Here is a 25,861-nt window from a genome sequence, read left to right as displayed (position 1 = left end):
CTATCAGCACCCAACTGATTGGAATACAATGAGTTATTAGCATGGAGAGGCCAAAGAAATGGCTTTTGGAGGTGATTGTAGCTTTAATTCCTTACATAAAACAACCGTACATAGCAGTAGCAGAATAGAGATAGAAACAGTTCTACTAGGAGCCTTCCTGTATTCCACACCATTAAAGAAACAATTTGGTGGATAGGCTGAATGTATCCAACAATATTCACAATAACAATAATGAATCATCTTATCTTGTCATCTGAAACTATACTTCCCTTCTTAAAGCAATATCTTGGTTCTGCTCTCATCTCTTTCTCATGTCCTACCATCTGTTCTTTTTCTCTCAGCCTGGAGAAGTAAACTGACATTTTCCCAGATGATTAGTTTATTAGACGGCTAAAAAGTATTTTGACTAAGCCATGTATAAAGCACAAAATCAGAAAGGATCAAACAGTAGGATTAAAAGCAGGATAATTCCTATATTTCATAGCATATTTTACTGCAAGTTGTCACATAACATAACACTTAAGCTGAATAATGTCACCAGTTGCTCAACCAAGAAAGCCCAAATGTGTAACTTAGGATCTTCAGCAAAATTGGTTTTAATATAAACAGACTGTACATGTTTGTAAGGCACATCTGCAGGGATCATTTACTTATGTGAATATCAGACATGTTAGATGACTAATGATGGAAATTTTGCTTCTATATAAAATTTTGCTAAAACCTAAATCTATACCAAGAGATATCCCATCTATATATGACATCCCATATAATGCTATTCTAGCGTAAACACGTATAGCTCTTTCCTAACCTTTATTACAGTATGTTTATACTGTAAAACTGAAGAGCAGAGTACTGGAAAGATATAAAGAGTGCATGAAAGAGAGTCCGTAGTGAAGGTAAAAACAACTCTTGGCAACTATCAATAGTTTTGAATTGTGTCCCTGCTGCTTCTCTTACAATTACAGTGTATGCAACATACAATAGATTCCTTTGCACTGAAGCAAACCCTGCCTGGACCGGAATTTCTCCAACACACATGGAGAAGAAAAAAGAACAGGTGATAAGGCTGGAGGCTGAACTACAGTCAAGCCTCTTTCTATGTTTAGGTGTACAGGAAACCAAGAGGAAACACATCTTTCAAAAAAGTTTAAAACAAGTGAAAATTAGAAAGGCTAGTGTTGAGCCTTAGTCCGTTTGCTGCAACTTGCGCAAGGACTTCCTATGCATAACATATCTGTCCATTAGCAAGACACCTATAATAGATGTGAGCTGGGTTTTATAGCTGTCTAGTCATATGCTTTCTATGTTGATTTTCAGAACACAAGCATTAAGTAGGAACAATGGAGTTGGATTTTGTACATTATCCAACCTTACTGTTAACGAAAATCACACACAAAAAGATGTTACAAAGTTTTGAGGAGTCTCTCTCTCTCTCTCTCTCTCTCTCTCTCTCTCTCTCTCTCTCTCTCTCTCTCTCTCGGAGAGGAGAGTTTACCTGATGTTTTGCAGGATTGCTGCATACATAGGGAAGGATTAATCCATCTTCCCTTCCGTTAGTGTCCCGGTTTTGTCTCCCACATTACACTTTTTAAAATAGTACATTAAATGTTTTGTAAAGTGTAGTTTGGTAATCATGGTGGTATGAAAGAATGAACTTATTTCATGATTTACCAGGGCTTTTCTTTCTGGTCATCTGAAAACCCTTCCTTTCACACCACAGGAAATCAGAATATTTTACTTTATTGGAGACTATCTCTATTATCAAATACTGTGAACATTCTGTTTATGAATGTTCATAGAACTACTATATATACAATATATTTTAACTAACAAATGCTGTCCTGTGTGCTAGGAACTCTTCACCCTCATTTTGTTTAATGTGTATACGAGACGATATTATGAACAATAAAAAATAACAAGAAATATGCAAAGGTTCTGTCATCTCCACAGCCTGGAAAGGAAGTAAACAAGCCTTTGCCAAAGTGCTATGATTAGAATATAAATGCACCAAAGGACCAGAGAGATGTTCCTAGGCAACAGCCAGAATCGGTGCAAGGCAGGTTTAGGGAAAAAAAGCTCTCTCACTGTTAAGCCTGAAGTCTCAAACTCAGATTATCTGGGAAGGGAACAAGTCATTCCTTTGGGGAAATGATCTGTTTAACTTCTAGTTGACCACACAATCCTTTTCAGCTTTTTCCCCTCTGGATATTGATATATTTATTTCAAAATAATATTGTTTTCTAACATTCATATTCCCAATGTGGAAAATCAGTGATTTGGCTAGAAGAACGTATTGATATATTTTAATGCAAATATTTTGTCCACCACATGGAGCATGTTAAGAGAATGGACAAGACTCTATCTTTTGGAATTGCGATGAATCAATGCAGTCTTAAATTTTGACTACTTTAATATATAGCCTTGCCTCCTGTTTTTATTGAAGGAGTGATAGAATATAATATCTGCATTTAAGGAACTTAATTTTTTTTTAAAGTCCAGGCTACTCAAGGCCTCAAAGGGATGCTCAAACACAGACAAAACAAAATAAGTTACAAGAAGATAAAGACATTGAAGAGATAGTAACAATAAGTATTATGAATCAAATAGATAAATTTTAAAGAGTTTACAATAGAACAGAGGAAAAAAAGAAAGATCTCCCAAATATAATGAAAGGATCATGGATATTCAAATGACGCAGCAGAAGGAGACAAGGCAGAGGGAATATTCAGTTTGTATAAAAATGCTAGAAAGATATAAGATTCCAAGGGAGAAATCTAAAAGAGTTACCAAAAAAAATCAATAAATGATGAAATTTTAAACAGGTAATTTTAATTTATAAAAAGATAAAATACCTTTCAATACATGACAGTATTAAAAAAATTTAAAAATAGAAAGAACAAATTGGGAATAGTATACATACTGATATATAATAGAATTTATTATAATCATAAGCATATTAAGGTTAGAAGGTGGAAGACTATGATAAGGTATACTGTATTATTATTACTAAGAGTGTAAAATGTATATTAAACTTATAGCTCTCAAGGACTATAAATTTAGGGGACTTGGAGATACAGTATAATCCCAGGACTAACTAAACCTTATTAATAATTGGCTTTATTGGTATTCCTAGATAATTGGGATATTGGAATTATGGTGGAATATTGAGTAATTTTTAATATATTAAACTATTAGTGATTCAACAGGGGACAACAAATACATTGTATGAAGGAATGTTATTGATGTTTAAATGTGTTTATGAAGAAGTGACAAAGAATCATAAGGAGAGAATGATATTGTTTAAAGATAAATATGTGAATGTAGAATAATCCCAACAAATGGAGGTGGGGAAGATGAGTACAAATGCATGTTAAGGTTAGAAGTTGGAAGAATATGAATGTGTGTGTGTGTGTGTGTGTGTGTGTGTGTGTGTGTGTGTGTGTGTGTATTTGTGTTACAACCCCTGGTATGCCTAAATATGGGAGGGAGCTCACTACTGTCCTTCGGCTCATTACAGAAGACTATCCAGGCAGAAAACCATATTTTTATTTTTAATGTTGCCTTTGCTATGCTTGTGTTGTATTTGTGCTGATAAATAAATAAAGGGAGACTAGTATAGATCTATTTCAAGCTATTTAGCTCTTATCAGCTAGCCATACCCTTACTGGGATTTGAACCTGGGCTGTATGCATATTAGGCAGATATCTTAGCCACTAAGCCACAGGCTCTCCTCCTTATCAGCTGAGCCAGGGAAATAAGTATGTATTTGTGTTACAACCCCTGGTATGCCCAAATATGGGAGGGAGCTCACTACTCCCCCTTTCTGTCCTTCGGCTCATTACAGAGGACCATCCAGGCAGAAAACCATATTTTTATTTTTAATGTTGCCTTTTTATATTTGTGTTGTATTTTATCTTTATTTATTTATCAGCACAAATACAACATACATACATACATACAATTGTAGTATTATTGTTAGCATTGTATAAAGAGTATATTGACCCAGTCAATGCACTGTCCACAAAATATGTATGGTGGTTATATACACACACACATACACACACACATATATACAAACATACAGTATGCATGCATGCATACATACATACATACATACATAAAAGGAAACACTCGTAGGATCTTTGATGCAGGCAGAAAGCGCTTGAAGCAGCCAGCCACATCAAACTATCCCACCTCAGATGGGATGCATCACCTTTTTTTTGGCATTTTTTGGTTTCAAATATGGGTTTGAAGATGGGTCTTTTGTCCCAACTCTGGTTCCAACTCTTGTTAATGCAAAGTGAGCCCTGCTTTACGCTGGTACCCATTTCTGTCAGTTTTGGTTTTTCCATGAAGAAGCAAGACAAACAAAGCTTATATTTATTTATTGTTTTTAAAATTCATAATCAAAAAATAAAAAGAGCAAAACACAAAGAAAATAGTGATAGTGATAGATAAATTGTCAAAGAGAAGAAAAAAGAAGATATTAAAATGTGCCTTAACAAAAAAGTGAAAAATATGGGGGGGGAAGGGGGGGAGAATGTCATAATAATAAGGAATTACAATTCTATATGCACTTGTCTAATTCAAATATTATTCTTGTACATATATATCTCTAATACATTTATATGTGTGTATGCATATTTATATTCTACTGCATTCTGTATAAACAAGTTCCGTATTTTATTATACTTGTCCCTACAAAGCTATGTCTACAGACAATCTACTCGTAAGTGGAGAGTGAAATCGGGTCTTCAATCCACTGAATAAATGGACCATGCATTTATTTTCCCTGCTGCAAATATCAGTCTTTTAGCTGCAGAGCTTTTCAAAGATACAGCTTGGAAAGAGATCTGTCACAGTGAATGACAGGAGCGCATCCTTTACAAAGAGAGCACTTTTCTCCTTAAACGCTATCACAGACCACACAGAAACAGAGAAGCTCTTTAGAATTCTGACCATAAACTATTTAATAATGAACAAGTCAAAGGCGCCTCTGCCCCAAATGTCACAAGCAATATACAAGCTGAGAGTCCAAGGTCAAATGGGGACTCCATGGGCCCTCCAATAATTGCAAGCAAATTGATATTTTAACTTATAGAAAACATGGGTAGCAATCATGTGAAAAGCATTCATTCCATTTAATATAATTCTGAGTCACTGTAATTTTAAATAAATTAGGTTTTTATACTGCCTCTAACTATGTTTGGGAGAATGACCTGCATTACATTATCCAAATAGTTAACCACCTTTTGGCCCTGGGTCAAAAATGAACTACTGTATTCAAAGAACAGCAGCCTATTGAAGAGACTATAAGTAGGTTTGTTAGTAACTTAGTTTGTTAGTTTATGCAATTGTCCTAGGAGATCAGGGTTGACAATAGTCAAGTGTGTGTCTCACTTTGCCAAACTGTAGTCAAATCCAGCTTGGATGGAGTGGTCTGTCACAATGGTTACCAAAATCAGCAGAACTTCACTAATAACTATCAAGCGCCAGGGAAATCAGAAGATCCAGGCAGTTCAAATGGGTATAAAGATTTATTGCAAGCTTAAGCTACAAAAAAATGAACTACTAACCACCAAAGCAAATTGGAAGTCGATAGAGTCCAAGGAATTCAAGGTGGGCTGGACTTAATCACTTATGAACACAAAGGGACTCATGACTGATGTCATGTTTGACCCCTCCCTCAGGCTCAGCCTGGGTATCTCCTACAGTAACAACACATTCCTAGATGTATTAAAAAAATAAGGTCTATTTACTTCTCTGATGGTCAAGTGAGAACAGGGATTGCTGAAGGGAATGGAGACAAAAAGGAAGGAAATCAAGATTATCCCAAATGCCCACTCTACTCAACCCACATCCATCCACAGTGTTATCCCACCAAATGCCACAAGAAAAGAATTTGTGTTTGTAAAACTTATTAGTAAGAATAGTTTATATTGCTTGTAAGCTGCTTTGGAAGATTTGTTAGATTTGTAATTTGAAGGGTAGAATATAAACACTTATAATCTGTAAATTAATAAAGAGGTCTTGTGTCTAATGTTGTACTTTGAAAGAAAGGCTTTTGATTTATTTCAAATATCACAGTAAGCTACATTTAGAAAGCAAAAGATTTTAAAGTAGTTTTTGATCTTGCAAGGAAGAGCCAATGTTCAAACAATAATAACTCTGAAATCAAAAGTGCAGATCATGGTCTGAATATGTACAGATGAATATTCCAAAACCAAGTGGTCAGTTTTCTCCATGAAAATAGTTGGAAAACTGAGTAAGTGAAACTATATTTAGATGCTTCACAATAGTTCTATATTCGGAATCCTTCTTGCCTGTTGCCAAAGCAGCTGTGAAGTAGACAAAGGCTGAGGGTTAAAAGAGAAAGGTTTTTATCATTATTTCTACCACTAATTTTTTTTAAAAGAACAAGAATATAAATTTGGATCAATTTTTAGGTTAGTCCACAGATTTAACATTAACATATTAATGATAGGTAGTCCTTGATTTATGATCACAATTGGACCTAAAATCTCAATTGTTGAATGAAGTGATAGTTAAATGAGATGCTCATATGACTGTTTGCTCAAATGACCACAACCCCAGCTCTCCCAGTTGTAGTTGTTATGCGTGGGTCGCTAGAATAGAGTACAGTAGAGTAAAATAGAATAGAATTCTTTATTGGCCAAGTGTGATTGAACACACAAGGAATTTGTCTTTGGTGCATATGCTCTAATGTACATAAAAAGACAAGATACATTAATCAAGAATCATAATGATAGTCATAGGGTACAAATAAGCAATCAGGAAACAATCACTATCAATATAAATATATATATATATGTAAGGATACTAGTAACAAAGTTACAGTCCTGCAGTCGTAAGTGGGAGGAGATGGGTGATAGGAACGATGAGAAGACTAATAGTAATGCAGCCTTAGTGAATGGTTTGACAGTGGTGAGGGAATTATTTGTTTAGCGGAGTGATGGTGTTCGGAAAAAAAACTGTTCTTGTGTCTAGTTGTCTTGATATAGCGTTGTTTTGAGGACAGGAGTTGAAACAATTTATGTCCAGGATGCGAGGGGTCTATAGATATTTTCACAGCCCTCTTTTTGACTCGTGCAATGTACAGGTCCTCAATGGAAGGCAGGCTGTTAGTAATTGGGTTTTTTTTTTTGCAGTTCTAATTATCCTCTGAAGTCTGGGTCTGTCTTGTTGGGTTGCAGAACCAAACCAGACCGTTATAGAGGTACAGATGACAGACTCAATAAGGGGACAGAGCGAAAGAGCACGCACAGAAGGGAAGTCCAGTGGAGGGCTGCACAAATGAAGCTCAGATCTTCAGGTAAGGATATTAAGTGAACAAAAGGATGGGGGTTTTAGACTTTGAACTACAAGCCAGTTAACCAACCATACTCCCTTCTACAAATAATTGTGGATATGCTGCGTCAGCAAAACCACATTAACTTATAAAGAATCTGTTCCTAATGTCCTCCTTTCTCGTTTTGTCATCCAGCATGATCTATTACACTTGGAATAATTTAATTGGCCTCTAATTTGGTACCAGAGGGACTCTTTAATTCCATGAAAGAGTAGTAAGGTAAGAGGCCTCCAAATACATTAGAGGCAGGAAAACCCCAAACTTAACTTATCTTTTCATCATTAATTACATGAAAGAAATAGTATAATGAAACATAAAGATCAGGTAGGGGTATAAACCCTAAAATAGAAACCATGTGGAGGTTTTTTTTAATTAAAAAAACCAGGAAATATAAAAGCATTAAAAATTGACAATTATACATATTAAATGTTCCCTCTCTCTTTCCATCATTCTCCTGCACTTTATTACTTACATTTATGTAAGTAATTACATTTGATGGAGTTACATCCTGCTTTTCCTTCAGGGGCTCCAAGATGCTGCTTCTTGTTTTTTTCCTCCACCGTAAAAAATAGTTAGTGGTTTTTAGTCATCTAAAACTGGGCCGTTCCCAGAGGCAAACAAAACCACATGGTTTCTTAGATATTCAGTTTATTTAGAAGCATTTTTTTAAAAAAAATAAAGTGTCTCCTTTTGCACTGCTATATAATCCCGTTTCTAAAAACAACCCTATATTTTCAAAAGTAATCATTCAAAATAAAAATTAAATGATGTTGCTATAGAGGAGATGGGAATGCACAGATCATGAGAAAACTGGCACGAACCCTGAATTAGTCTGAAATAGGTGGTGTACATTTGGATTCAATTTACATAGTTTAGAGCATTTCTGTCCAAAACAAAGAGTTTGTTACTTGGAGCTCATGCACATTCCTGCATCCAGCATCACTCATCCTGGAAATTTGAACAGCTCACAAAATAGCTTCATTATTACTATCTGGAAATAAATACATGAAAAATTGTCTATATCAAATTTAGTTTAGTCATAAACTATAGCCCATAGGATGCACAACAGGCTTCTAATAATACTTCAAAAAAGAGAATCAAAAATGCCCAGTTAGTGGTTTCCGACGCAGGAGTAATTTCTAATACAACGTAAGAAGGGGAAAGCAGAAATGTATATTTTCCTTCTTTAAATCTCATTTCAGCAGCGCTACAGGCTGAGAGGCTAGGATGCCTTTTCATGTCCACTGAGTGGACATTAGTCAGGCTTGCTGGACATGAAGTGGGGCACATGGAGTATTTTGGGAACCCAACTGGACTCAAGGCCCTTTGTCACATTGTCCTTGGCTTGCTAAATGAAGCCTGTTGAGTATGGTTGTTAAACATACCAACTCACACAAACCACCAAGTAGTTAAAAAAAAAAGGCATAAACGAGGAGAAAACAACACCCCACCAACCGTGGTAGGGCAGGATACTGTATATAAACAATCAATAAACCTCACTCTTTCATAGCACTGAAGACATCATCTAGTTGGGTAACAAAACTCTGCAAGAAAACAACCAAGCTCGGAGAGCAGCAAGAACTCTGCAGTTCAACCCTAAGCAGCATATATTCTCTTCTGCTAAGTCATTATACTATTGCAGCTCCTATGTTGGGATGCTGTTATTCTATCTGTTCTATATAAGAATTATCTATCAGAGAGAAAGTGATGTGCACGACTGATTAGTTTTACTGATTTATTCTGTCACATCTTTAGACCTGCTTGGAAAAACAAAACATTTCCAGAGGGATTCTTCCCTTTCAGAGAAACCCATCACGAAATGTCCAAGAATAAACTTGCAAACTATAAAGTACAAACTGTAAAAAACAATACTTCGTATGGCTGTGCAATGCTATATGTTCAAATTGGAAAAATACTTTGAAAGATGTGGTGTGGGCACATAAATGCAGAACCAGTCTGTGGCTCCTTAAAGCAACTTCACTTGCTCCAAATGAAGCTGTTCTACTGAATAATAATAATAATAATAATAATAATAATAATAATAATAATAATAATAATAATAATAATAATAAAAATAAAAATAAAAATAAAAATAAAAATATTTATTTCTTAGCCGCACCCTCTCCTGAAGGACTCGGGGCGGCGTACAATAAAACATATGAAATAAATATATAGACAAGACATACATATTACAAAAACATATACCAAGACATGTACAAGGAGGAGGTCGGCTAATGAATAAAAACAATAAAATACAATGTTTAGAAACCCCTAAATAATTGAATACAATTAAAATACCCAAATAAAAACCCGTCAGGAGCGATATAGTTAGATCAAAGTTGAGCCAGGCCAGCTACTTGGAATAGGTGGGTCTTGAGCTTTATACGAAAGGAGCGGAGGTCAGAGGTATTCCTAATATCCGGAGGGAGGTCATTCCACAGGGCTGGGCCCGCCACAGAGAAGGCTCTACTCCTAGGCGTCGCCCCTCGACACTGTCTGGTGGACGGCACCTGGAGGAGGCCCTCTCTGTGCGAGCGGATTGGTCGCAGGGATGTATGGGGCAGAATACGATCCCGCAAGTAACTAGGTCCTGAGCCATGGAGCGCTTTAAAGATTGTTATCAAAACCTTGAAACGCACCCGATAGACCACAGGAAGCCAGTGCAGCTCGCGCAGGAACGGTGTCACATGGGAGTACCTAGTACTCCCCATAATTACCCGCGCGTCTGCGTTCTGGACCAACTGTAGCCTCCGGGTGCATTTCAAGGGAAGCCCCATGTAGAGAGCGTTACAGTAGTCCAAGCGAGACGTCACCAGTGCATGAGTGAGTGTGCGTAAGGCATCCCAGTCCAGTAGGGGGCGCAATTGGCGCACTAGGCGAACCTGGTGGAACGCCCCCCTTGCCACAGCTGTCACATGGTCATCCATGGACAGCCGGGCATCCAGGAGGACGCCCAAATTGCGCGCCCGCTCCACGGGGGCAAATTGAATGCCCCCAATGGCCAATGATGGTATTAATTGGCTGAACCAGGGAGCCGGTACCCACAGCCACAGGTCGGTGCTGCATTTGCGTCAAATTCTAATGCAATTCTTCCAAATTGAATCCAATGCACCGGAATGGACTTCAAACCGAGATAATACACACCTATATACAGTCTCTCACAACAATGTAGTAAGTAAAAATGACCTATTTCATCAGGAGATTGGTAAATGTATCTTCAGCGGTTAGCATTCTTGGAGATGTACTCAAACCCGCAGATTACTTCACAGTTCTTGGGTCCTGACAACTACCTTAAATATTTTTCTGCAAATTCAGACTGTAAACTATTATATAATTTTATGTTCAGATTGTATTGTTTCCGCCATTTCACAGACGATATGAACATTAAGAGATTGGCTGTATTATTTGAAATTATCCAGTGCTGCATTACTATGCAGTGATGAGCCTTTTGATCTTATGTGACAGATAAAACATCAAGTGAAATTAGCAAGGGCCCATCATCCTACCAGGAAACGGACGTATTTCATATTATATTTTTATGAAAGACACACATTCCTTAGCTTTCAAAGCGATAGCAATTGATTGTGCATTCAAATTAGAAAATTTAGAGCACTCTATAAGATCCATTGATTACTTTAAAAATAAACCAACAGAAAACAGTCTCTGACCTGGTTAAAGCCATCAGGGTGCCAATTACTTGGAGGCTGAATCCACAGTATAAATCTATTGGCATGAATGCTTAATAAAGACTCCTATTTCAGTTTCAGAAAACTCTGGCAGGACATAAGCAACAATTTTGGAAAGAGGGTCAAGGCTTTGGAAAGCTGATGCCCATGAGAAAACAATTATTTCCAGGATACACATGAAGCATAATCAACACTGTGAGGTCTTTGGTGCTCTCTGAGCATGGTTGCTTTCTTGCAGACATTAGATTACCAAACTAAGTATCATCATCAGCGCTAGAAGAGCGAGATTTGCTTTCATTTTATATATTAGTGGTCACATTGGAACAGCCTCCCACCTGAGATATGGACAGACCCAATCCCCGTGATGGTGAACCTACGGCACACGTGCCAGAGGTGACACACAGAGCCCTCTCTGTGGGCGGGCACACTGTCGCCAGCTGCTCTTCAGGTTTCCAGCATGTATGCTGATCTTTGCGCCTGCCGGAGCACTGTAACCCCAAAAACCAGCTGGCCAGTGCACTGGTCTTGGGGTTTCCAGTGCTCATTCCAGTTTGAGCACCGGGTGCCGAAAAGGTTTGCCATCACTGCCCTATCCTATTGGTTTTTCACAAGACTGCAAAGACCTGGTTCTACTTTGAGGCATTGGGATCTGGATATTAGCAAGGCAGTTCTAGTGATTTCATTTTTTTTATTGAGTCTCAGTGCTACTTTAGTTGAGGTTTTTTTTTTAAATGAAATCATGTTTTTATTTTTTTTGCTGCCCCAAATTTCTGGATTAGACGGATGGCTATATAAATCGGATGGATGGATGGATACATGTGTATGAAAAGGAGTTTAACCCTCTTTAGTGTATTGGTACAGATATTCAAAACTCAAAACATCACAGAGAAATGTATGCTCTGAGCGAAGAAAAACGCGAGCATCACAGAAGAGATGTAGAGATACATAACAGACAAAATGTCATGTAGGAAGGATTGCTGCATACAGCTCCTATAAAGTTTTGGGGTGTTTGTTAGGGTGTAACCAACAAGTTGGGTAGACAATATATTGCACAAGGCATGTTATGTATCTTTAAGAGAGGAGCTCTGCTAATTAGTAGATTACAGCATTTAAATTGCAGCTGATGTTGTTGCTCTCTCTCTCTCTCTCTCTTGATTGATGTATGATAACTGCTGTCTAACTGTTATTACTGTTGCTACTACTTACTGTGTGTAAGTTATTTGCTACTTGTATCCAAGTTATCTTGGTAGTATTGGACTGTTTTTTCTGTGTATGACTTTTTGGCTGTGTTTATGGATTTTGCTATATTCTTCAAAAAGTAAAGTTTATTTTGTTACTTTACTATCCATTATTCAGTGTGGTTGCTTTATCTATCGCACGCTGCGTATACTTTACAGGGTTGCTCTGTTATAACCTCGACCTGGGGTTCATTGCTAGTGCTTAATCGCACCAGTACCTAACATTGGTTATGGGCCCAGACGCCCTGCCTTAACCATAATTTTTTTTTTTTAAAGCACCACTTTTTGGATAGTTTATTTTTGTGAATATGGCACAAGAACAGTCTGCTGCACTCTCCATGATTACCCGGTTTGATGGAACCAACTATGTTTCCTGGTCCTTGAAGTGTTCCCTACTTCTGCGTAGAGAAGGACTGTGGTTTGTGGTTCAGAACCCACCAGATGTAACAGATTGGGATCCTGCTGATAATGAGGATGCGAAGAAGATTGCGCAGTTTAACAGGGACAATGAGAGAGCTCTCTGCATTATTGGACTAACACTGAATGACCAGCAACTGGTCCATATTCGTGGCGAAGAGTCTGCTGCTAGGTGTTGGAACACATTGCGGAGAATTTATGTTCGGGACAGTGTGGGTGCTCATATTCATCTCACACGGAAACTGTTTAGAGCCCGTTTGCAAAAAGGTGGTGATATGTTGGCTCATTTAGACTTCATGAAGAAAACTTTGCAGGATTTGCAAGAAAAAGAGTTAATTTTTTCTGAGCTTCAACAGGTGTATATTATTCTATCATCGCTTGATGAAAGCTACGACTCTTTTGTTTCCTCATTGGAAGTTCTTTCACGAGATGAACTGACATTATCTGAGGTTACCGGGAGATTGCTTGAAGAGTCCAGACGAAGAGAGGATAGAGTTCAGTTCAGAGACAATCAATCACAAGAAGAAACACAGTTTTCAACTGTAAATTTTGTTAAGAAATGTTATTCTTGTGGTGGTAAGGGGCATATTGCTAAGAACTGTAAAAATAGCAAGAAAAGGAGTGTTGCTAATAGTAAAAGAAAAAGCAACAATGTTACTGTAACTGTAGCTAAGGTAGATAAGGCTGTAAACCATAGTTTCTGGGTGGTTGACAGTGGCGCATCCCATTCTATAACTAAGGTTAAAGAAAGGTTTGTTACTATGAAGGCTAGCAAACAGCACATTTCCTTAGCAAATGGTTGGAAAATTAAGGCTTCAGGTGAAGGTACAGCTTATTGTCCATGTATTAATGAAAAATTGGAAATGTTATATGTACCTAAAATGAAATTTAACCTATTATCTGTAAAAGACCTTGTGAAATGTGGGTTTACAGTAACATTTAAGAATGATAGATGCATTTTTGAAAAGGAAGGTAATAGTGTTATTGCCAATTTGGAGAATTATTTATTTATTCTACATGAGAACTCTTTAAATATTGCGAGTTCTGAACCTGGTTATAAGAATAAACAGCCCCATGATAACTGTATACATCTACTTCATAAACGTTTAGGCCATGTAAATTTTAAAATGGTACGTCAAACTGTTATTCTATCTAATGGAATCAATTTGAAACCTTGTTCAAAATATCTTAACTGCAATGCCTGTAACCAGGCTAAAAGTAAGGTTACCCCTGCAAACCGGTTTCAAGGATTCAAGACATCTAAACCACTGGATGTAGTGTTTGCAGACCTAATTGGCCCTAAGAAACCTAGCTTAGGAGGTGCCTGCTATATACTCAGCATTATGGACCATTATTCTAGGTATGGTTTCTGTTATGTAATGAAATCAAAGGCAGAAACTTTCCAACATTTTACTAAATGGTTAAAGTTTGTTGAACGTAAGATGGATAAAAAAGTACTTTGCCTAGTCACTGATAATGGGTCTGAATTCACTAATCATAGGTTTACATCAATGTTGGAGAATGCTGGTATAGAACATAGGCGTTCTGCCCCCTACAGGCCAGAACATAATTCATTTATTGAAAGACGTGATCAATCATTGCAGGCAATGACCAGAACTATGCTGGTTGATTCTGGTTTGTCAGAAAAGCTTTGGGGTGAGGCTATAATGTGTGCAAACCATATTCTGAACATAGTAGTTAACTCAACTACTGGTAAGATTCCTTATACTCTTTGGCATGGTAGGAAGCCTGATTTGAGTTATTTACACACATTTGGTGTCCCTGCTTGGGTGCATATTCCCTCACAGACTAGACGGAAGGATCAAAGCAGAGCTAGGAAGATGGTTTTTGTTGGGTACAATTCCAATCATAGATCGTTTAGGTTCTGGGAACCTGGAACTCGGAGAATTATGCACAGTGCTAGTGCTAAATTTTCAGAACATGTTGGTTGGGAGAAGCTAGAACAAGAGTTTCACAAGGTTTGTGATGATATAGATGTTGATCGTTTGGTTAATCATGATACACCAAATGAGCAGTTAGAGAATCAGGATGGTCCATCTATTACTCTGAAAAGGGAGGAAGATGTAGATGTAGAATCTACTCGTGAGGTGGAACAGGATGATTCTGCAAGTCCTGTATTGCCTAGGAGGTCTACTAGGGACAGGCATCCACCCGACAGATACCAAGCCAGTGTAGTATTGCAAGTTAGCATAGAACCTTCTAGTTTTGCAGAGTTAAGGCTGTATCCTGAAAAGGAAAAGAAATTGTGGAAAACAGCTATGGAGAAGGAGTTGAAATCCTTACAGGAATTGAAGGTTTATGAAGAAGCTAGGCTCCCTTCAGGGGAGAGTGCAATTGGCTGTAGATGGGTGTTAAAATTAAAAACGATGCTGCTGGCAATGCTATTTATAAGGCTCGTTTAGTTGCTCAAGGGTTTTCCCAAACTGAGAGGGATTACGATGAGGTTTTTGCTCCGAGCTTGAAAGCCTCTACGTTGAGGGCAGCATTGGTGTGGGCTGCTAAGTATCGGTGTAATGTTACCCATATTGATGTTGAAACAGCGTATCTGCATGCTCCATTGCAGCATACCATTTATATGAAGATGCCACCAGGTGTGGATTCTAATGGCCAGACTGGTTGTTGGAGACTTAAAAAGAGCCTTTATGGTTTAAAACAGTCCGGTTTTGAGTGGAACAGATGCATAGTAAATGAACTAAAAGCTATGGGATTTATTCCAGGTTTGGCTGATCCTTGTTTATTTAGACGGGTGAAAAATGGTTTGATCTCGTTGTTGCTTTTGTTCACGGACGATATAGCTATTATTACTAGGTCTGAGCAGGAAGCTATTGACATTGTTTCACAATTAGAGAGTAAATTTAAAATCCGGAATTTGGGTGAAATTAAGCATTATCTGGGCTTAGACGTGGTTAGAACCAGTAAAGGTTTTAAGCTGTCGCAGGCTGGTAAAATTAATCATTTACTTAAGAAATATAGCATGGAGCTATGTAAGACTGCAAAGACACCAATGGCATTGGAGTTTAAACCTGAGGTTACTGAGGGTACTGGTTTTGATAAGGGAATCTATCAATCTTTGATAGGTAGCCTAATGTACCTAAGTAATTGGTCTAGACCAGATATATCATTTAGTGTGAACCAACTGGCTAGATTCAATGATAGTCCTTCATAGAGGCATTGGCAAGCAGCAAAGCGTGTGCTGCGTTATTTGAAGAAAACTATCCACTATACATTATATTTAGAACCGAATAGGGATTTAGTTTTGACTGTTTATGCTGATGCGAATTTTGCAGCTGCTATAGATAATAGGAAGTCAACTTCCAGCATAGCCTTTTTGCTAGGTGGTATACTGATTGGATGGAAGTCGATACGACAGAAACACATAAGCTTATCCACAATGGAAGCTGAGTTTTCATGTTTGTCGTTGACATGTACTGAGCTGATATATTATAAGCAGTTGCTTATAGATATGGGATTAAGTATCAATGAACCTTTTACTGTTTATGAAGATAATCAGGCAGCAATAAAAATGGCGACTAGTTTAGCTATTAAGATGAGATCGAAGTATACTGATTTGAGGTATCTTAATGTTCGACAAAGCATTAAGGATGGCCTGATAAAGTTGGAATATTGTTCAACTGAAGACAATTTAGCAGACAACTTCACTAAGGCACAAAGTTCAGTGAAACATACCTCATCATGTGAAGGTTATCATCTTACATTGTGAGTGGATATATTGATCTACCCAAAGGGGAGAATGTTAGGGTGTAACCAACAAGTTGGGTAGACAATATATTGCACAAGGCATGTTATGTATCTTTAAGAGAGGAGCTCTGCTAATTAGTAGATTACAGCATTTAAATTGCAGCTGATGTTGTTGCTCTCTCTCTCTCTTGATTGATGTATGATAACTGCTGTCTAACTGTTACTACTGTTGCTACTACTTACTGTGTGTAAGTTATTTGCTACTTGTATCCAAGTTATCTTGGTAGTATTGGACTGTTTTTTCTGTGTATGACTTTTTGGCTGTGTTTATGGATTTTGCTATATTCTTCAAAAAGTAAAGTTTATTTTGTTACTTTACTATCCATTATTCAGTGTGGTTGCTTTATCTATCGCACGCTGCGTATACTTTACAGGGTTGCTCTGTTATAACCTCGACCTGGGGTTCATTGCTAGTGCTTAATCGCACCAGTACCTAACAGTGTTTACTTTTATTTAATTTTTACAGCTGCTCATTTCAACAAGTGACTCTGGGCACGTACATCCTTAAAACAAGCTATTATTCTTTTATTCAGCTAAAATATACTAAATAGTCCACTGCTCCTTTGATATTTGGACCATACAGTCCACTGCTCCTTTGATGTTTCTCAATTGGAAAACTGCTCAATGGCATTCCAAAGTTATCATCATATTTATTCAATAGAGAAAACACAAGGAAGTGTCGCAGATACATTCACTCCCAACGTCTGAAGCTTTTTACGTGTGAAAATTTTTAGGAAGTAATCACCCTTCCTTCAGGTCTCAACCCACCCCCATCTTCCCATCCATCCACATTTGTCTAATGTTGGTTGTTGGTCAAATATTTGAGGCTTTCCAGAACAACAACAGAAAAAGCAGTTTCCTCTAGACTGTGCTGCTTTCTGTTGATGCAGAAAATGTGACTTCAGCAACTCCCATCAGCTGTAATCCACCTATTAAATGCAGATGTTAGCCAGAGATGACTTTGCAATGACTTATTCTTAATGATTAACTGCATGAAGAAAATCTGGCAGTTTTTAAAGGTACAACACTATTGCACCAAGGACTGACCAGTTCTAGTTTTTCCAGTTATAGTAAAACCACCCCAAGGGCTAAAATGTTTTATGTGTGAAACTGAATAGTTAAATTGGTTGTGGAACAAATCACACATCACACATTTTTTTTGCTATTGTTGCTGTTTTACATACTGGAGGAAGAACACTGCTCTTCAGCAATCTAAAATAATCAAGGAGAAATCCTCCTCTCTTTATTTAGGAATAATTCACTATATAAAATGCTAAGTACCACCGATTCTTTGTAACCAATTCAAGGCGAACTGAGGCTTCAATTCAATTCAAAACAGAGTTGGAAGGGATGATGGAGGTCTTCTAGTCCAGTCCCCTGCTCAAGCAGGAGACCCTGTACCATTTCAGACAAGTGACTGTCCAGTCTCTTCTTAAAAACCTCCAGTGATGAAGCACCCACAATTTCTGAAGGCAAGCTGTTCCACTGGTTAATTGTCCTCACTGTTAGGAAGTTTCTCCTTAATTTCACATTTCTTCATTTCCACTTAGTTCATCAAAAAAATATTTTCGCACCTAACCAAACAGATATCTATCACAAATTATAATGATAGAACAAAGCCACCAAAAGTTCTCTTCAAACAACTACCTTGTTAATAACAAGTAAAAAATTACTTCCAAAAAGCAAATAATCCAGATGGCATCTATATTGAGCCACACAGTACCCAACTTGGACAGATTGTGTGACTTTAGAAAGAACATGAGAAGATTTATATTCTTCTCAGTTTGTTCACTTGCAGACAGTGCAGTTCCGAAGCAAAGAATCTTTGCACGGTAATTTTGTTAAAATGAAGCAAAAAAAAAAAAGGTTCAAAGTATTGCGATAACTTCAGGGCTCACAAAACAAATCCTATTGCTTTTTAGATGGAAGAACCCTTGGAGATCTTCTAATCAAGCCGGAGACCCTGTACCATTTCAGACAAGTGACTGTCCAGTCTCTTCTTAAAAACCTCCAGTGATGAAGCACCCACAACTTCTCAAGGCAAGCTGTTCCACTGGTTAATTGTCTTCACTGTTAGGAAGTTTCTCCTTAATTCCAGGTTGCTTCATTTCCATTTAGTCCATAAATAAGATGCCAGGCGTGATATTTATTTATATAAAAGTTATAGACACCATCCAAACAAAAAGTGTACATACGAAATATTTCAAAAACAGTAGCTTTTAAAAGCAGCAAGCAAATCCTAAGAACCAAAATATATACAGAGATCCAAATGTATATAGATTTGCATAAGATTTGGTTAAATCCACAACTGCTACACTGCCACTGCAAAAAAACATCATCATGAAAACATTAAAAAAAAATCACTGAAACATAAACATTTTATACTGAATGTGCTCTTTTATTTTCTTAAACACTCCCCCTGGTCCAACATCCTTCATAAATAAATATACCAGTGTTAATATCCCACTCTGGTTATGGCAACCTCGCCCAATCTGATGTCCTCCATTATGTGTTGAACAGTTACCTATTTCCTACGTTAGTACCAACTGGAAAAGCATCTGGAACAGTAGAAGATTGGGGAACGTTATCTTCTGCCATCCACCATAACCATCTATATACTACACTATACTTTACTTGTTATTAACAAGGTAGTTGAGTGATCTGGGAGGAGGGGACTTAACCATCACTCCCCTGTCATGGTCAGATCACTCACTCCTTCGTCTTGACTTCCCTGGTGCTACCTCCCGCTGCGGGGAGGCGGAACCGGAAAGCACTAGATGGTTCCGCCCCAGGCGCCTGATGGAACCAGATAGGTTCCAGACGGAGCTTGGGCCACCTCCTGTAACCTTGACCCGCCCCCGGGTAGAGGACCTGGTGGTCGCGTGGAATAATGCGACTTCCGGGGCCTTGAACCGGGTGGCGCCTTTGCGGCCTCTCCGGCGGCAACGATCCACCCTGGCCCCTTGGTTTACCAAGGAGCTGAGGGTGATGAAATGCCGCAAGAGACATCTAGAGAGTCGTTGGAGATCCTCTCGTTCCGAACTTGATCGAACACAGGCACGAGCCCATTTAAGGATGTACCTTGTGGCATTGAGAGTGGCCAAACGCCAATATTGTGCCACTCTCATTGCATCCGCAGAGAACCGCCCTGCCGCCCTGTTTCGGGTGTCCCGCTCCCTCTTGTTTCAGAGGCCGCGGGAGGCCCCTCTACAGGGCAGAGCAGAGGAATTTGGGAAATATCTGCAGGATAAAATCGCTCAAATTCGGAAGGATTGGGTCCCTGTTAGTGGTCCAATGGAGACGTCCGTGGCGAGTCTTGAGGAATCGACCTGGGAGGAGTTTGACTTGGTTGCCATCGAGGATTTGGACAGAATGCGTGGACGACTGCGACCCACCACATGTTTATTGGACCCGTGCCCCTCCTGGCTTGTACTGGCATCCTGGGAGGTTACACGAGACTGGCTCCTGGACCTAGTGAATGCCTCGCTGAGCGAGGGGTCTCTCCCGGCCGCCTTGAAAGAGGCGGTGGTGAGACCCTTGCTCAAGAAGCCTTCCCTGGATCCTTTGGAGCTGGCCAATTATCGTCCTGTCTCCAACCTTCCCTTTTTGGCGAAGGTTGTAGAGAGTGTGGTGGCCTACCAGTTTCCACGGCATCTGGAGGAAAATGATTATCTAGACCCGCGCCAGTCCGGCTTCCGCCCCGGTCACAGCACGGAGACGGCCTTGGTCGCGTTGGTGGATGATCTCTGGAGGGCCAGAGATAGAGGTTGTTCCTCTATCCTGGTCCTATTAGACCTCTCGGTGGCTTTTGATACCATCGACCATGGTATCCTGCTGCGCCGGCTGGAGGGGTTGGGGGTCCGGGGCACCGTTTTGCGGTGGTTCAGCTCCTACCTTTCTGGCCGGACGCAGCGTGTGTTGGCAGGGGAGGAGAGGTCGACCCTACGCCCCCTTACTTGTGGGGTGCCACAGGGGTCGGTCCTCTCGCCACTCCTGTTCAACACATATATGAAGCCGCTGAGTGAGATCATCCGTGGTTTCGGGGTGGGATACCATCTGTACGCTGATGATACTCAGCTGTACTTTTCCACCCCGAACCACCCCAACGAGGCCATCGAAGTGATGTCCCGGTGTGTGGAAGCCGTACGGATCTGGATGGATGACAACCGACTCAAACTCAACCCCTCCAAGACGGAGTGGCTGTGGGTACCGGCTCCCCGGTTCAGCCAATTAATTCCATCATTGGCCATCGGGGGCATTCAACTTGCCCCCGTGGAGCGGGCGCGCAATTTGGGCGTCCTCCTGGATGCCCGGCTGTCCATGGATGACCATGTGACAGCCGTGGCAAGGGGGGCGTTCCACCAGGTTCGCCTGGTGCGCCAATTGCGCCCCCTACTGGACCGGGACGCCTTACGCACAGTCACTCATGCGCTGGTGACGTCTCGCTTGGACTACTGTAACGCTCTCTACATGGGGCTTCCCTTGAAATGCACCCGGAGGCTACAGTTGGTCCAGAACGCAGCCGCGCGGGTAATTATGGGGAGTACTAGATACTCCCATGTGACACCATTCCTGCGCGAGCTGCACTGGCTTCCTGTGGTCTATCGGGTGCGTTTCAAGGGTTTGATAACAATCTTTAAAGCGCTCCATGGCTTAGGACCTAGTTACTTGCGGGATCGTATTCTGCCCCATACATCCCTGCGACCAATCCGCTCGCACAGAGAGGGCCTCCTCCAGGTGCCGTCCACCAGACAGTGTCGAGGGGTGGCGCCTAGGAGTAGAGCCTTCTCTGTGGCGGGCCCAGCCCTGTGGAATGACCTCCCCCCGGATATTAGGAATACCTCTGACCTGCGCTCCTTTCGTGTAAAGCTCAAGACCCACCTTTTTCAAGTTGCTGGCCTGGCTCAACTTTGATCCAACTATATCGCTCCTGACGGGTTTTTTATTTGGGGTATTTTAATTGCATTCAATTTATTTAGGGGTTTTTAAACATTGTGTTTTTACTTGTTTTTATCTATCAGTTCACCTCCTCCTTGTATATGTCGTATATATGTCTTGGTATATGTTTTGTTATATGTATGTCGATATATTTATTTCCTATGTTTTGTTGTACGCCGCCCCGAGTCCTTCGGGAGAGGGTGCGGCTAAGAAATAAATATTTATTATTATTATTATTATTATTACACAGCAAACAGCAAGTTTCACTATTAGTGGGATCACAATAAATCACTTTCCCTAGCCCATAGGATCTCCCCTAACCCTTAGCTTTTGCTCTAAGAAATAATTTAATAGTCAACAGACTCTTTATGTTCTGCTATCTGCAGAGCATAAAGTGATGCAACTGGAAACACACACAAAGGCAATTTGCTTTTGCTCAGCCAAGCAGATGCTCCGTTAGCAATGACACTCTCTGACCTTTCAGAGAAATGTCTACCATGCACAGGCTGTAAAATTGTCCTAGTCAATATACAGAAGGCACTCTGATGTACCGAGCAAGCTAGTTTAGCTAATGGAGAAAAACTCCCCCAAAATCCATTTTAAAAAACCCCTTCCCCTATTTCAATAAGTGAGAGAGTGAATAAACCCAACTTCTTCATTAGGGTGGTGTAAAATCCCCAAATGGTATGCTACCAAAATGATGCCTAGAGAAGACATAGGAATTCAGAGTTCAAGCAAAACCTCTTATCTTCTTTGCTCAGGATTCATATTCAGTTTGCCATAGATTCCGTTTTCAAGAGGGCTCCAGACAGAGGGAAGGAGACAAACAATTGCCTTAGACAGTTTAATTAGAAAAAAAATAAAATACAGTATAAAGTTTAATTTTTTTTCTACAAAAGAACCATCATAGCATCCCCACAGTTAAATGATCAAAATTTGTGTGCTTGGAAATCGGCAGGTATTTATGAAAGCTGCAATGTCCAATGGGTCAAGTGATCACCTCTTGCAACCCACTCAGCTGGCTTCCAACAAGGAAAGTCAATGGGAAACCCGATTTGCTTAATGACCCCATGATTCAATTAACAACTGCAATGATTCGCTTCACAATTGTGGCAAAAAAGGGTAATAAAATTGGGTGTGACTCACTTAACAACCCCTTTCCTTAGCAGTGGAAATTCTGGTCCCAATTGCAGTGATTCAAGGACTACGTGTATAAAGGACTTTATATGAATAAAGTCTTGTAATTTCAGATTGCATTGTGTTTGCATAATAGTCAAGAAAACTCTCTTCACTCATCAGCTGCATATGTTGTCTGGCTTCTTTCTATTCATTCTCACCCTCTGACAGTTGGGGAAGCACCAAGATGATAACCTTATAGCCTTTTCCTAAGAAACTGCCTTTGTTAACTCAAACTGAAAATAATTCCTTCCAAACGAGATTCTCAAGAGTCTTCTCTTGGAAGACGGACTAAGGGATGGGATTATAAAAATACCAGTTACTGAACTATTTTCCATTTAGAATCTATTAATCTCCTTATTTATTCAGGTAAAACTACTGTTTAAAAGTTTCTTTCTAAGGTAAAGGTTCCCCTTGTACATATGTGCTAGTCACTCCTGACTCTAGGGGGCAGTGTTCATCTCCATTTCTAAGCCGAAAAGCCAGCACTGTCCAAAGACATCTCTGTGGTCATTTGGCTGGCATGACTAAACCCCGAAGGCTCACGGGACACTATTACCTTCCCACCAAAGGTGGTCCCTATTTTTTTGCTTGCAATTTTTACGTGCTTTCGAACTGCTAGGTTGGCAGAAGCTGGGACAAGTAACAGGAGCTCACCCTGTTATGCAGCGCTAGGGATTTGAACCGCTAAACTGCCAACCTTTCTGGTCAACAAGCTCAACGTCTTAGCCACTGAGCCACTGCGTCCCTAGTTTCTTTCTAACAGCCTTCATATTGATAAGGTGGGCAGATCTATGCACCGGAAACAGAGGAGATTCAGGCTGGTCCTTTATAAAAACGGCATTCAACAATTTGTGAATTAACTATCGCAACATTTTTCTCCTCACCTGCTGCCAAATTTCAGGGCTAATTCTATCTGCTACAAAACTCTAGTAATGACTCACTCACAATATTGCCTCTCTATAATATATGTCAATTGGGATAAACTGTGACAATACAGTAAACACACAAGGGAGTATGAAGCTATGGTGAATGACTCTTAAGTCAATCTTAAGTGATGTGATAAGTCACATATCAGAAATATTTTCGGGTTTTTCCCCTGCCTGAATCTATTGATAGGAAACTGTCAACACATGTCACAAAACTAAACGTGACTCCATGCTTCATAAATGTTGCCCATATGACCAAGGGGCTAACTCTGAAAACTGGATGTCCCTTTCCACCACACCGAAAAATTAGAAACAATTACCATGTTCACAGTTACAGAAAAGTCCAAGTTGTTTTCTTCATATTAGGTTGCTTTCCCAAGATAAAAATAAGAAACTTGGAGAAATCCAATTGGGTTATTCATGATTAATTGCTTATTCGTTATACATTCTGGCAAAATTACAGCAGGAAATCCACTGTTAAATGAGAATGCAGAAGCTTACCCATATGTTTTCTATAGGAAGATAAACATTCACAGGCAAAATACAGTATGTACATGTATTATTTCCCATATGCATTCTAAAAATACTAGCATTCCAAGAAGATTGAATTATAAAACTTCTCTAAATGTGAATGGCTTTGTAAGTGACAAAGGATGACAGATGTTCCAAAGTATCATACGAATGCAGGGCAATGTTATGATCTTTTGTGCAACATAAACAATAGCAAGAAACTTTTATGTCCATGTTTATTAGCTTGTGAAATAATTCTATAATTTTCCCACAGGGGGAAAAATGCAGCTTGATCATTTTTCTTCTGTTTAATCCATAAATGTTTCAAAATGACATAAAATATTCAAATTAGGTTAATCACGTATTCATTACACAGCTCCTCAGAGTAGTCAACTCAACCATCACAATGCTTAAACAGAATAATTCTTTTATCTTTTCTCAAAATATTTTTTTAAAAAAACATTCCAGGCAACACAATTGCTAACCCACTCAAAATTCCATCACTATGAGATGCAATATGGAAAGGAGTCAGTTTATTCTGCTTGTTGTTCAAATGACAAAATGAAGCATTATGGAATTAGTCAAAACCACTTTTATACCAAATCTCAATAGATAAAAGTGCTAAAAGTAACACAAGGATACCCCAAATCCATCATATTTTTCTAGCCATGAAGTTATACCCATGCTTTGAAAAACTTGTTTGCATGCAATAAATATTCATTTAAAAGCATCCCCTCTTCTCCAGTCCCCATAGCTCATCTGGCATAAAGAGTGGAGATTTTCTTTGACCATATTTAATTACACAACTATTAGCAATTGCTCCTTCTATCTAAATCTAAACAAACACATTTCCAACCCTGTTACCCAGAAGCAACACTAATAAAGCTCTTGGCCTCGCTGAACAGAGGAAACTGGATTGATTTAAACAAAATATGTTTTCTAGGTCCTCACAGCAAAAGGATCCAGGAAGGATATAAAACTCATGATCCCAAAACTCATCCTTGCATTCCTAAAGAATGCTTTGATGTAATACACAAAGGTAGATAGATTTATATCATAGAATGACTTACTTGATGCTCTGTTTAAGCCTTAGTTTGTTGAAGTTACACTTGTGACATGAGTATCACTCTAAGCCATGGGTGTCAAACTCACCACATCACGTTGCCGTCACGTGACATTTCGCAACGTTTTCCCCATTCATGGAACTGGGGTGGGCCTGGCCTGCACGTGACACATCCGGCCCATGGGCTGCCAGTTTGACACCCCTACTCTAAGCCATTCACCACAGTTTACAATCCTGGTTAAACTGTCTTCACATAATACATGAAGCTGAAACTGAACAAACCATGTTGGAGTACACTGTCTGAGGGAGATGGCTGTTTTGGAAATATGAAATTTAAATCAATAAAAATGATGTATGTACTTATTGACAAAGAAAAAGGGCGTTGGTACTTACCTGATACGCCTCTTCTCATAGTGGGGGGAGGAGTATCCAGGATGGGTTGATCTTATCCTCCAGCTGATTGGACTGAGTCAGATAAGCTCTTGGGACACGCCCCTGGCCCACCAGGCTCCGCCCAGTTATCGGCAAAGAACTCTATCCGACTCATTATGCCATCCACTCCAGACTCTTAGTATGGTTTCAAACCTTTTATTGAAGAATAACTTAACATACCAGTGCAACATTCAACAAACACATGTTACATGACCATGTCAGGGGGGGTCTGGATACTCCTCCCCCCACTATGAGAAGAGGCGTATCAGGTAAGTACCAACGCCCTTTCTCCATAGTGAGGGGGGAGGAGTATCCAGGATGGG

The 25,861-nt window shown here is 39.4% G+C and overlaps 1 protein-coding gene across 11 annotated transcripts in view; it reads right to left on the bottom strand.

The window, feature by feature from the left end:
- The window catches only part of SEPTIN8 (septin 8), a gene marked incomplete at its 3' end in the record, with an annotated part of 119,021 nt that overhangs the window by 49,127 nt on the left and 44,033 nt on the right, over window positions 1–25,861 (bottom strand). The window lies entirely within an intron of this gene.

This window comes from Natrix helvetica, assembly GCF_964273705.1.
Source record: "Natrix helvetica genome assembly, chromosome: 1".
In the NCBI taxonomy this organism is placed as follows: domain Eukaryota; kingdom Metazoa; phylum Chordata; class Lepidosauria; order Squamata; family Natricidae; genus Natrix; species Natrix helvetica.
This window is presented reverse-complemented; position numbering and strand designations above follow the sequence as displayed.